The sequence below is a fragment of the Lissotriton helveticus genome, chromosome 12 (genome assembly GCF_964261635.1).
Source record: "Lissotriton helveticus chromosome 12, aLisHel1.1, whole genome shotgun sequence".
Classification (NCBI taxonomy): Eukaryota; Metazoa; Chordata; class Amphibia; order Caudata; family Salamandridae; genus Lissotriton; species Lissotriton helveticus.
The window spans coordinates 498,045,856-498,060,462 of NC_136073.1; positions in this window are offsets into that span (position 1 = coordinate 498,045,856).

The following is a 14,607-nucleotide window of genomic DNA, read 5'->3' on the forward strand; positions in this document are numbered from 1 at the left end:
TTTAAGAGCGATTGCAAATCAGGATAATACGTATCCGGTCGCTAGACATTTCAGGGAAGTACATCAAAGCGACAATAGGAGCCTGAGATTCTATGTGATAGATGCAATCAATGCCAGCAGGAGGGAAGGTGACAGAGAGTTAAAATTACAAAAGTTGGAGACACGATACTTATTGCAGATGAATACTAAGCATCCTGAGGGATTGAATGTCACTGATGATATGTATACCTGTTTACCCTAAACATTAGCATTGAGGGCAGTTTCTATAAGGCAATTCTAAAGATACTTTTTTATCTTAGTAGGTGGGCAGGCTTGCTCCACCTATATGATATTAATTTATTATTTTAGTAGATAAGTATGACATATTTTTACATACTAAGTACTATTTCAAATTTTGCCTCTGTAACAGGTACATGTTCCCCCATGAACAGAGACATCATTACTATAGATTTGTCATCTATTGAGCCTAGTAAGTTTCTTATTCAAATTTGTAACCATTTATGAAATATGAAAATGAATAATTTAAGCTATTGAGCAATTGCCGGGACATATACAATTGGGATCAGTTGTGTTTATATCCTGCAAAGTTGAAAATCATTTTAATCACATAGGGTTCCATCTCACATAGGGTGTTTTTATCACTATTTTTTATCAGATTACAGACCTAACATTGGACACAGATTTTTAAGGGCTTGGAATAGGAGGCATATTATCTTCATTAGGATTAATGTTGATATTTGGATAGAATAAGGGAGCCAATACTTAGTTAAGTTTGGGCAAATAGGGTTACCTATGTGATCAAATTGTGAATGGCACTGACAATGAGTTTTGAATGATAGATGTAGGTATTATGACTCATTGCTGGATGTAACCAGGTATTTTCAGTGTGGAGTGTAATATTCAACAAGGCATTGAGGCAGACATTTGAACGTGTAATGTATTACTTAAAAAGCATCCATGAAAAGACTATGTACTGTATGCGCATTTTGCACAATGAATTTGCGATTTGCACAAAGAGTTTTTTTATGCCATAGTATTAACAAGCACTGAAACGTGATGATTAGGTGTAAACATTTTGAAAACACGGTATTCATGCAGTAATTGTAAAATGGAATTCCTTATCTGGGATGTTATTATGAAGTATCAGTACTGTATACACATTTTGCACTATTTAATTTTGCTATTTTGCACATTGGTTCTCTAAAAGAGCCTATTAAATTATAAGCATTATAACAAACAATTTATACCCTTTAACTATCTGGCGATGTTCACAGTCTTCTATGTCTATTTATGTTTAGATCATGTGGTCGTAATTAGAATTTGCACTTGCACTTTATAAGGATATTGGATCACGCTGTCATGTGATCAAGGCTCAGGGAAGCCGAAACGTTATGATGGCGACGCAGCTGCTGAAAATAACATAATTGCATATATATATATATATATATATATATATATATATAAAATAACAAACAGGAAGGTCATACCGCGATATGCCCAGAAGCATGGACTAAGCAGTGGTGACCGCTAAATGATCAATTATAACACCCCATATCTCCATGGCCAATCTCCGTTTTTGTGACCCCTTGAGAGCGTACATACTGCTCTAAATTACACATAGAGTATAACCTTCTTCTCCACATTTCAAAGGGTGGTGGTTCTTTCTGTCACCATAATGTCGTTATGCATTTTAGAGCCACTGCTATGAATACCAAATTCCTAAATTTATGTATCTTGCTGTTAACCATTGAGTCTTCCAAGATTCCCAATAGCATAACAGTCGGAGTAATCATATTCTGTACTCCTGTGACCTCCAATACAAATACCTCTGTCCTACTGATCATATGCTTCAACTCTGGACAGGCAAACAACATATATAGACTATCAGCCTGATCCCTCCCGCAATGTGTATATTTGCCCTCATTTAGCCCGCCCTAGCATACAATTTTAGCAGGAGTATAATATAAGTTAAATATAGTCTTATAGTGCTTCATTTTGAGGCTGGAGGATACCAGAAGCTTTTCAGCCAGAGCAATCGAGTCGTGTAATATGTCCCCTGCCTGAGATAGTCTGGCATTCCATTTTCAATTCTGTGCCTCCAAGTCATCAGATTGTGCTTCAATTAGACTTTGATGTAGGGTACCAATCTTCCCACGCCCCCTAACTGCCTCTAATAAGTAATTCGTTTGGGATAGAATTCCTACATTTGCCCTTTTTATTAGATAATCTTTAACTTGCAGGTATTTCAAAAAGTCCGCTTTTGGCAAATCGAATTCAGACACCAGTGAGGAGTATGACCGTATGCCATTTTTATCCACTAAGTCTCCCAAGATTACAAAGCCCTTTCGTCTCCATGTGGCCATTATTGTATCTGACAAAATAGATGGTAACAGTGCTGAAGAGGAAGTAGGTGTATAAAAAGCAATCCTCCCTATCTGCATATGCCTCCAAACCTGAAGCCATACCTTATGGAAGCTTGTTTTCTTGTAATAACTAGGCTCTAGATTTTAGAAGAAACCCCTCTCTGCTTCAGAACCTAAAAGCATTTAAAAAATATGAGGGAACTTAGCTGTTTCAACTTCTCCTTCCCCGACCAATAATATTCCCATATGCTGAAGTAGAAATGCCTGATAAAAAAACATGAAATTGGGTACTGACCAGCACCCTCGCGATCTTGTTAATTTGAAATATTTCAGTGCTCGGCGGGGTTTGCCTAGAGCCCACATAAAGCTGCTGCATATAGACTGTAATTTCTGAAGTTGCTTTTTAGTAGCTTTCAAGGGTACAGACCTAAAATAATATAAAACTTTAGGGAGAATATTCATTTTTAAAACATTGCATCTACCCACCACTGAAAGATGTAGACCGTATATCCTATCTAGCTCCTTTTTGATTTTACGAACCAAGGGGTCCCAATTCGGGAGTACCATTTTATCCAAACATGCATATATACAGATACCCAGGTATGTTGCCTCGTCTGTGACCCTGTAGTCAGTAAAAAATGTTTGGTTTGTACAAATTATTTGTGGCTTGGCTATATTGAATTTATAGCCAGAGCTTTATCGAAATAGAGTTGATAGCCGTTCAAAATCTACCACAGCCTTAGCTGGATCCGGCGACACTACAGCAATGTTATCTGCATATGCTAGTATTTTGACTTACTCTTGCCCAAACCTCGCAGGTGGAATACTTAAGCTATTCTCAAATAAATTCAGAAATGGGTTGAGGTAAATAGCAAAGAGAAGAGGGGAGCAAAATATCAGATTTGAGCCCCATCGCACATATTCGGGCCAGAGGCAACTTGTTCATGGTTCTTATTGCCTTGATAAAACCGGGCCCAAACCCTTGCCACCGCATAGTTGCCCATAAGAATTCCCAAGAGACACAGTCAAACGCTTTTTTTGCATCAAGTAGACTTATTCCACATGAAGCTGGCTGGACAGTAGCAGAGTCCAACAAAGCAACCATCCTGCAGATGTGGCTGACCGTGCCTCTTCCTGGGATAAAGCCGTGTTGACGAACAGAGACTAAGGGAGTAATCACTCGGAAGAGTCGTGTGGCTAAAATCTTCGCGTACATTTTCCCATCACAATTTAAAAGTTAAATGGTCTATATACAACCAAGGTAGTATGGGCAATTTGTCTTTTTTCTTATGAATAATAATATTAGCTATGTCCCATGATACAGGGGAATCGCCTTTCTGCGCTTCCAGAATCATACTAAGCATATATGCTTTTAACTCCAAAAAAAAACGGTATATAATTCTAATGGAAGTTTATCCGTCCTGGTAGCCTTGCCTGTTGCTAAAGAGCCAGCAGCCTCCACAAGCTCTTCTAATGTTAAAGGCTCCTCCATATATTTCTGGTCATGTAAACACAGCAACCTTTTAAAAGGGGCTTTAAAAAAGACCTAGTTCTCTCCTGGCTGCTTTGGTCCTCCCTATACAGGCAGATTCCTCAACCGGCGCCAAAGTTATTCCCAATAGAATGTTGCGATTTCCCTATGGAAAACAATCCTAACTATAACTACCTACTGGCGACCGCCAGTAGGTAATATATATATATAACCAGCCTCAGCTTACACTAACAGTGCCCGCCTGGTCCCATTATGTATCAACCACTTTCCTAAGATATAATGCCCTGTAGGAATTCTCTAACCTTAACCTCAGAAGTAAAGAATTGAGCTTTGTCCTTATGTACAATCTTAGGTTTAGCAGGGTTCAAGAGGAACACTTGAGCACCTTTACTCTCAAAGGGACCAATTAACTGTTGACGTTGCCAATCTTTTTTCTACAGTTGTATGGCAATAATCTGGCCAGACGAAGAACTCTAACCCTTTCCCTTTCTCTTTCTGTCTGGCCTCGCCAGATGATGCAAAGCATGTCTAGACAAAAAACCAGACAGATGGATCAGAACTGCACCAGGTCGTGTAGTAAATTGGCCAGGGTGAATATTGTGTTGGGAAGGGAATGGGTGAGCCCATTACACCACTGTGTCCCAGGTCCACTGTGTCAGTTCTGGGAATGCTTCAGTAAAAAGTTCCACAATAAACATCTGAGTATCTGAGCCTTCCACACCCTCCGGTATACCAAGAACTCATAAATTATTGAACCGAATGTGATTTTCTATGTCCTCGAGCTTCCAAGCAATGTCATTCTTCTGAGACACCAGGGTCTCTGTGGCGGCCTTCTGGGTGATCATCTCAGCCTCGAGGGTAAAGATCATGTTCTCTCCTTCAGATATCCTCTTGGCAAATTCCATGCAGGACTTAATCTACTCGGCCAAGTGAATTTTAAAGCGTGCAACAAACGCTTTGTGTTTTTTGGCTCTTTCTGCTAGTTTCCTCTCTATGCGTCATAATGGACTCATAGATAACAGCAAGGGAGATATCTTCCAAGTGTGTTGATGGATTGCACAGCCCTTGTCCTGCAATTCCCTCTAGACTTGCTCCCAGGTTAAATGAGGCCGGTGTGGCAGCAGAATCCCCTTGTTCTCCAGAAACGGATGAAAACACTTTTTTTCCGGACAGTACCTGTGTCCGATTTCATGGTTCAAGCTCCCGGCCCCACCTCATCCTGGTGTGTGCTAGTGGTCTCACTCTATTCCCGATTTGGTGAACCTCCCGAGGGCATTTCTGACATATGGATCAATTAATCTCCTGATGATTTGGAAAGATCTGATAAGGAGAAGAAGTGATCGCCAGCATCTGCCTCAGGTACGTCTATGCGATTGTTGTCATTCCCATCCATTAATTGTTGTTTGCCCCCATCCAGTTTGACAACCTCTACCTCTGAGCTAGTGAGTGTTTATTCCTGAGCGCTCTTACTAGATCCTGCCAAGGCTTGGTGTGCTTGCCCCCAACATGTCATCCCCTGAAACATTACTCGTGATATTTCCTTGCTCGCCCCATTTTGTCTCAGCACCTACAGCAATTCGAGTGTAACCATTATTATCAAGGCTCACCTTGTATAATCTGGTAGCTGGAGCAGCCTCCTCCATCAGGTGACCCTCCTGTTTGGCATTCTTTACTCTTCTATTTATTTGAGTTTAGAAAGCTTTATTGAATCAAATATACCAAGTAAAACATCAGTACAAAAAGACAATCAATAAGAGAAAAAAAAAGTGGAAAGATCGAATAATACAATATAAATGTGAAATATAAAACAAGAACCCCAAAAGGGAAATATAAACTATATACTGAGGGAAAATGCTATTTTACATTTTGTGGAATTGGGAAAGGAGAAAAGTAAAGGAAAAAGAAAAGGAGAGAAAGAAAGGTATAAGAAAGGGGAACAGAAAGTAGGAAATTAGAAAGAAAGAAAGAAAGGTAAAAGAGAAAGATGAGGCAAATCAGGGTAGACGTCTGGAAAGAAAATCGGTTAAAGGTAACCATAACAGATCTCTTTTAATTAAAAGAGAGGTAGTCACAGCATGTGCACGATCAAGTCTGTGATGATGACATAATAAGTTCCACCAGGCAGTAGAGGAGATCTTTGAGGTATCTTTCCAGTTTGAAGTAATAATCTGCAAGAAATGGCTATAAACAAATCTATAAAATTACGAACATTATAAGAAACGGATTGGTGTCACTACAACGCGGTTTATAACAACGCATTCCGTTACATCGGAATTTTTACAACGCAGGATCCATTACATCGGATGCCATTACAACGCATGGCATTACATAGCAGATGTTATTACAACGCATGGCATTACATCGTAAGTATAGGTAAGTATACCTTTTTTAAAAAAAGTGTAATTAAGTTAATTTAATTAATTTAATTTAATTAATTTAATTAAAATACATTTTAAAATAGTAATTAATTTTATTTAATAAATTTAAATCTATTTATTTAAATTAATTTTAATAAAAATTGTAATTAATTTTATTTAATTAATATAATTAAATTAATTTAATTTAAATATTTTTTTGATTGTAATTAAATTAAATTATTTAAAATAATGTATTTAATTTAATTATTTTAATTAAGAAATGTAATTAATATAATATAATTAATTTAATTTAACCTAAAAACACCCCTGTACCCCAAAACCCAAACCCTACCCTGAAACCTAAAAACACCCCTGTACCCCAAAACCCAAACCCTACCCTGAAACCTAAAAACACCCCTGTACCCCAAAACCCAAACCCTACCCTGAAACCTAAAAACACCCTTGTACCCCAAAACCCAAACCCTACCCTGAAACCTAAAAACACCCCTGTACCCCAAAACCCAAACCCTACCCTGAAACCTAAAAACACCCCTGTACCCCAAAACCCAAACCCTACCCTGAAACCTAAAAACACCCCTGTACCCCAAAACCCAAACCCTACCCTGAAACCTAAAAACACCCCTGTACCCCAAAACCCAAACCCTACCCTGAAACCTAAAACACCCTTGTACCCCAAAACCCAAACCCTACCCTGAAACCTAAAAACACCCCTGTACCCCAAAACCCAAACCCTACCCTGACACCTAAAAACACCCCTGTACCCCAAAACCCAAACCCTACCCTGAAACCTAAAAACACCCTTGTACCCCAAAACCCAAACCCTACCCTGAAACCAAACACCCCTGTACCCCAAAACCCTAAAACCTAAAAACACCCCTGTACCCCAAAACCCAAACCCTGCCCTAAAACCTAAAAATACCCAAACACCCCAAAACATATACCTCAGTACCCCAAAACATATACTCCTATAATCATACTTATTTAAAAAATTACTTAAATTAATACATTTAATTTATAATATTTAAAAACATAAATAAATATTTGTATTTATTTTTATTTATAATTAATAATAATTAAATCAATTATATAATATTAAATAAAATAAATAAAAATTATATACTTACCAATACTTACGATGTAATGGTATGCATTGTAATACCATCTGCTATGTAATGCCATGCGTTGTAATGGCATCCGATGTAATGGATCCTGCGTTGTAATAGCTGCGTTGTAACAGCATTACGACGTAAAAGTTGCGTTGTAAGTGATACACACCATAAGAAACATTCCAAATAGGAGAGGAACCACCTAGAAAAATATGAACAATGTCAAAAGTATGATTGGAGCTTAAAATCTCATTCAGCTTGCACCATATATGTTGCCAAAGGGAGGTGACCAAGGGACATTGAAAAAACATATGAAACAAAGTGCCATCAGGGTGAGGGCATGACCAACAATGGCTGGAGTCTAGGACTTTAAACTTAAAAAGGTCTTAGGGGTTAAGAAAAAGTCGATTATAGAAGAAATAAAGAATCTGAGTGGTGCTAGCTGAACGAGAAACAGTGTGAATTTTAGACCAGATGGATTCCCAAATAGGAAAGGAAAAATCCTGTGCAAGATCCTTTTCCCATGCAAGTTAAGGTTTGGATTTGGGGCGGTCAGGAATAGAACGGGAAAGGATCTTATAAATGGAAGCCGCTTTGTATGGGTGGTAAAATCTAAAGGCGTGGAATCAGGTGGGACAATATCTGATAAGGTAGTGTGGTGTGAGAAGAGGGTGGACAGAGCTATTTTTAAATCAGGAAACTGGGGAAAATATGTATTGGATATTTGAAAGGAGGAGCATATGGTAGGGAAATCCAGTAAGGAACCATCAACAAAGAGCTCATCTACATACACAATGCCTTTGTCAATCCATTCCTTCCAGAAGAGGGCCTTGTTGTTGATCTTCAGAGAAGGATTATACCATAACGGGATAAGGGAGTGTAAATGCGCTTGAGGAAAAGAGGAACGAAATAATGAGAGGGAAAGCACCCTAGAGAGCTTAAAAGTGGGAGAAAGAATCGTCTTGGGGGTTTAGATAAGTGGATAGCAGCGAGAAAAGGGAAAGGCAAAAGCTGAGCTTGCTCTAAAGCACTCCATGCAGTGGGAAGGGGAGGGGACGAGTCAGCGAGGAATGGCCAGATTTGTTTTAAAGTAAAGGAAGAATGAAAACGAACGAGGTTAGGAACATTTACACCACCTAAATGTTTTGGTTGCTGAAGGCGAGACATGGATATCCTGGATTTACGGTTATTCCAGAGGAAACGAGTAAGGATGCGATTGATCTGTGTGAAAAAATAGGCAGTAAGAGAAATAGGCAACATAGAAAGATAAAAATCAATAATGGGGAGAAGCACCAATTTAATAGTTGCTAGTCGACCCCACCACGATAGAAATAAGGGGGACCATCGCTCTATTAGAGCAGAAAGCTTGGAAAGAATATCTTTAAGATTGATTTTGATGGTGTCTTTAATAGATGTAGCATATAAGACTCCCAAACATTTAATGCTCGTAGGATTCCATGCAAAACCGGAACCATGAAACATATGTGCAAGATAGTATTTATTAAGAGGTAAGACTTCAGACTTATCAATATTTAACTTATAACTAGAGACTGAGGAATATTCCGTAAGTAAAGAAAAAAGTGTTGGTAAAGAGGTAGCATGGTTAGAGATATAAAGTAAAATGTCATCAGCATATGCTGTGAATTTAATATCTAATTTTTTATAAACAAAACCGGAATAAGAAGTGGAACGCCGATTTTTTTCAAGGAAAGGTTCTAATGCTAAAATAAAGAGAAGGGGAGACAAGGGACAACTTTGTCTAGTGCCTCTGTGTAAAGGAAAATAAGTTGACTGAGCACCATTAACCCAAATAGAAGTAGAGGGGGACGAATATAATAATTGGATAAGTTTAATAATATGAGGACTAAAACCATGCCAGCGAAGGGGCCCAAACATGAAATCCCAATGAACACTATCGAAAGCTTTCTCAGCATCAAGGGTGATAACGGCGAGAGGGGATGTCATTCTGGAGGCAAGGTGAATAATATTAAGGAGAGCTCTAGAATTATCCGTAATAGGTCTGCCCTTAACGAAGCAGGACTGATAAATGTTGATGAGGTACGAGACAAAAGTAGATAAACGGGAAGCTAAGATTTTGGCATAAATTTTGCAGTCCGTATTGATTAAGGAAATGGGCCAATAATTCTTACAAAGGGAAGGATCTTTATCTTTTTTGGGAAGTAAACATAAAATGGCTTGGGTAAAAGAACTTTTAGATTCGCCCTCGGAAAGAAAAGAAGATATCAAAGGTTCAAAAGGTTCAAAATAAGCTTTATTCGATATTCAAAAAGAAATATCATATAAGCATACATAGTTATAACTGTTATAAAAATAGACATAAAATTTCGGTTTAAAATCATCAATTACACAGTTAAAAAGTTTAAAATTCAGAAGTAAGAGAGGACAAAAGGCAATATTAAAAAACAGCATCAATATCACACAGACCATTCTAAAAATTGTTGGTAGCACACAGTTCGTGGCATCCCCTTTTACCAAAATTTATAGTTCCATGTCGCTTGCCTTAGGGACGGGTAGGGTCGGGGGCCGGGATAAAAATCGTGCAAGTCCCATATGCGAATGGGACCATCTCCCTCTTTGGGTTGGGAGGATCGCAAATAGGGGACAATATTCATAGTTTTGAATTTAATTAAAATAAGGTCGCCCGGGATGTCTTTGGCCGACGTACCAAGCCACCCCACCCTCCTGACCCTCAAAATGCCGCCATCTAAAGCAGGTGGCAATGGTCTGTGTTGTTTTAGCCAGGAGATGGTTTTATTTAACAAGTCCTGATGGGATTCAAATTTGCCCTGAATCGGTGCAGGGACCCCAGAAAGAACAGTCACGTAGGGGGCAGCTTCTGGAGGTAAATTGATCCAATTCCTGCGTTCATGTGCAAACCTGGGTAGTCTATGGGGTGCAGGTACGGAGTTAGAAATAATGCTGTTCTGGCCTCTTGGATTGGGTGGAGAGATGAGAGGTTCAGGAATTCGAGCTTTCATAGGTGTCGTGGGTTTGAAGTTTTCTTTGTTGCAGGGGAGAGTAGAGTGAATGGGTGCGGCAGTTGTTTCAGTGGCGATAGGATTTCTAGATAATTTATTTTCAATACTAGTCAGCCTGTCTCCCAGCTCATTGATTTTAGTAATCAAAGGTGATAGTGTGGTTGTTAACAAATGTTCAATCTGTGCCAGTAGGGTCAATTGAGGTGGTGAGACTGGGTCAGGTGTTTTATTCATCGCCTCAGTTGGAAAAATTATTAATGGTAAATTGGAGGGTTGTGGTGAGGGACTAGTGCACATTTTGTCTGTATTCACAATGTCAATGTCATTTACCTCATCGGCATCTCTGTCCAGTATAAGGGGAGTAGATACATTCTGGGCGTAGTTCGTGCCACACAGGGCGTTCAACTCCTCCCAGATGGACATGATGTGAAAACAGTGCAATGTCAGAATCGGTATGAAAACAATACAGTACCTCCAACTTTGTAACAGCCAAATGGGGTGGCCCGTCCCGGCCTCTTCGTGCCTCTGAGGGCCACAGAGGGCCCGCCCTTTGCCCGGGCTTAGCCCGGCGTCGTCCCGCGCGCGTCCCGCGTTGCGGGAGGTGTTCCGCGGTCTTGAGGCGCCTCCAGGCGCAGCGGGAGCGTCACGAGCGTGCCAGGACCCGGGGCTGCTGGGAAATGTAGGCGTTCACTGCCCGCCTTGGCCAGGAGAGTCCCAGGTGAGTCCCCGTGGCTCCGCTTGGTCCGTTGCCTTTGCCGTTCCCCTCACGGCTGGATTAGTGGAGGGATTGCCCGGCCGTTCCCCTCACGGCTCCCCGCCACTGCAGGTGAGTTCAAAGAATGCCCCCAGGCCCGCTCGGCGCTCCGCAGTCTTGAGGCGCCTCCAGGCGCAGCGGGAGCGTCACGAGCGCGCCAGGACCCAGGGCTGCTGGGAAATGTAGGCGTTCACTGCCCGCCTTGGCCAGGAGAGTCCCAGGTGAGTCCCCGTGGCTCCGCTTGGTCCGTTGCCTTTGCCGTTCCCCTCACGGCTGGATTAGTGGAGGGATTGCCCGGCCGTTCCCCTCACGGCTCCCCGCCACTGCAGGTGAGTTCAAAGAATGCCCCCAGGCCCGCTCGGCGCTCCGCAGTCTTGAGGCGCCTCCAGGCGCAGCGGGAGCGTCACGAGCACGCCAGGACCCGGGGCTGCTGGGAAATGTAGGCGTTCACTGCCCGCCTTGGCCAGGAGAGTCCCAGGTGAGTCCCCGTGGCTCCGCTTGGTCCGTTGCCTTTGCCGTTCCCCTCACGGCTGGATTAGTGGAGGGATTGCCCGGCCGTTCCCCTCACGGCTCCCCGCCACTGCAGGTGAGTTCAAAGAATGCCCCCAGGCCCGCTCGGTGCTCCGCAGTCTTGAGGCGCCTCCAGGCGCAGCGGGAGCGTCACGAGCGCGCCAGGACCCGGGGCTGCTGGGAAATGTAGGCGTTTACTGCCCGCCTTGGCCAGGAGAGTCCCAGGTGAGTCCCCGTGGCTCCGCTTGGTCCGTTGCCTTTGCCGTTCCCCTCACGGCTGGATTAGTGGAGGGATTGCCCGGCCGTTCCCCTCACGGCTCCCCGCCACTGCAGGTGAGTTCAAAGAATGCCCAATGAGGATAAATGTGGTATTAGACAATTTTTGAACTGAAAATAAAAGCGGAGGGTAAAACCGTCTGGACCGGGGGATTTATCTTTGGGTAAGAGAGTAATTGCTTGCAGTATCTCTTTTTCGGAGATGGGGGCATCTAGAGAGGAGAAATCAAAGTCAGTGGATGAGGATTTGGGTATATTGAGAAAGAAGGAGTCTATTTGAGAAGGACATGGGGTTGATTCAGGTATGTATAAAGAGGAATAATACTGAACGAAACAATCAAGAATCTTATCATCCGTACATTGACGAGTCCCATTGGCGTCAGATATAACAGCTATTTTAGATTTTTGTTTCTTAATTTTAAGGTAATTTGCATGAGATCTGCCCGCTTTATTACGCCCGCCATACATCTTGGAATTAAATTTTAAAAGATGATTGCAAGCGGAGTCGCAAGAAAATTTATTAAATTGAAGTTTGGCTTTAATGAGAGAAGAAACAGCTTCAGGAGAGTTGGATGTATAAAAAATGTGTTCTAGATCTTTAATTTGTTTGAGAATAAGAAAGGACTTGGAAAATGCCAGATTCTTTTTACGCGAAACAAAGTCAATAATAAAGCCTCTAGCCGAAGTTTTAAAGGCATCCCAAACAAAATGGAAATGGGAGGTGGAATTAAGATTAGTATGAAAGAAATCTTTCATAAAAAGAGTGAAATGATCGACAAATTGAGGATCGAAAAGAAGAGAATTATTGAAACGCCAACGGCGAGAGCTGGGAGTAGGCGAAGGTAAGTCAATGTCTAAGATGACAGGGGCATGATCTAAAATGAGAATGGAGCCAATTTCAACATTTGTCATGAATTGAAAGGTGTGTTGGGTGAGAAAGATATAATCTATCTGGGAGTGTGATGTGTGGACAGGGGGAAAAAAAGGAAAATTCCAAGGTATCAGGGTGAGAAATTCTCCAGGAGTCAATTAAACCTCTAGAGGAGATTGCTCGGTAAAAGGACTTTTGCATTTTATTAGGAATATATCTGGTCTGAGATTTACGATCCAGGAAAGGGTCCATTAACTGATTACAATCACTTCCAACAATTAAATCAACACTAGTATGAGAGGAGAGGAACATAGAAAAATCATTCCAAAAAGTAGGGTCAATACCATTTGGACCATAAACATTACAAAAGGATAATTCTGAATTATTAACCGTAACATCTAAGTACAAACTTCTACCATCTGAGTCTGAAATCTCATTTTTGAACTGAATTGACAATGATTTGTGGAACAAAATAATAACACCATTCTTATTATTAACTGACGGTGAACAGAAAACATCACCCACCCACTGTTTACGCAGAGAGGAAAGATCTTTTTGGGAAAGGTGAGTTTCTTGCAACAGAGCAACTTGACATTTCAGTCTGGCTAAGTGAGATAAAACCCGTTGTTTTTTAATCGGGTTACGAAGATATTTAACATTCCAAGAAATCACGCGAAGACCATTCATTTAAAAAGAAAAAAAAAGAAAGATAAGCATGAAGACAGAAAAAATTGCCTAAAGGGAAATAATACACCACTACCACAGAACATGAAGAGAACTGATGGGAGATAAAAAAGTAAAAAGGGAAGCAGAAGTACATGAAGAATGCCATGAAGAGAGAAAAAGAAATGGAGGAAGATATGATGGAGGAAAAGAGGAGTGGGAGATCACAGCTCCCCTGAGACAGAGAGAAGAGAGAAGGATGGCATAAAAACAAAAAGGCTTCAGCCATACAAGACAAATAACGTGAAGATCAATAGAGTGAGAGCGGGAGCAACAGGAAAAGATGACTGCACAATAAAAGAAAATGTCAAATGCTTGGTCTCAAAAACATGAAAGGAAGGAATAAAATAGAAGATACAAATGGAAAGTGAGACCAAACACGACAATATAAAACAAATGAAGGAGACTTACCAAACATTTGTGAAGGGAAGGCAGGGAACTGGGACAAATAAAACCTACAACAGCATAGTACATTGAGTGGAGCAAAGAACAAAAACACTTGGAGAAGAGACCTAGAAAACAAGGTAGAAGAACAAAAGAATATTACAGGAAGGAACAACATGGCGTAAATTTACAAAACAATAAAGAATGTACAGTGAACAAAGACATTGAAAGATTAAGAACTGCTGTGTTCCATGGAATCCTCTTTATGAGTGTGGATGAATTTGCGAAGATCTGCGGGATCATAAAAGCTAAAAGTTCTTTCTTTGTATGTAACCTTGAAAAAGCAAGGGTGAATGAGGCCATATCGAGCATTCATGGATCGAAGCGTAGGCCGTAAGTCCAAAAATTCCATGCGACGTGCAGCGGTCTGCTTTGAAACATCCTGAGTGAAAAAGAGTTTGTGACCCGACCATAAATACTGCTTGTGCATTTTGGCAGAATGAAGAATAGTCATGAGGTCGGAATAAAGAAGAAAATAAGCAATAATGCCTCTGGGTTTGAAGAAGGAGAAGAATTTTTGGGACCAAGACGGTGCGCCCTTTGAATGTTCATATCCACATGTTTAGGCAGTCCAACAATAGGTAAGACTTGTGCCTTCAAGAATTGAATGATGTCTGACCCCTCCGAATTCTCCGGAACCCCATAAATGCGCAGAATATTGCGCCTATTACGATTCTCCAAATCCTCAGAG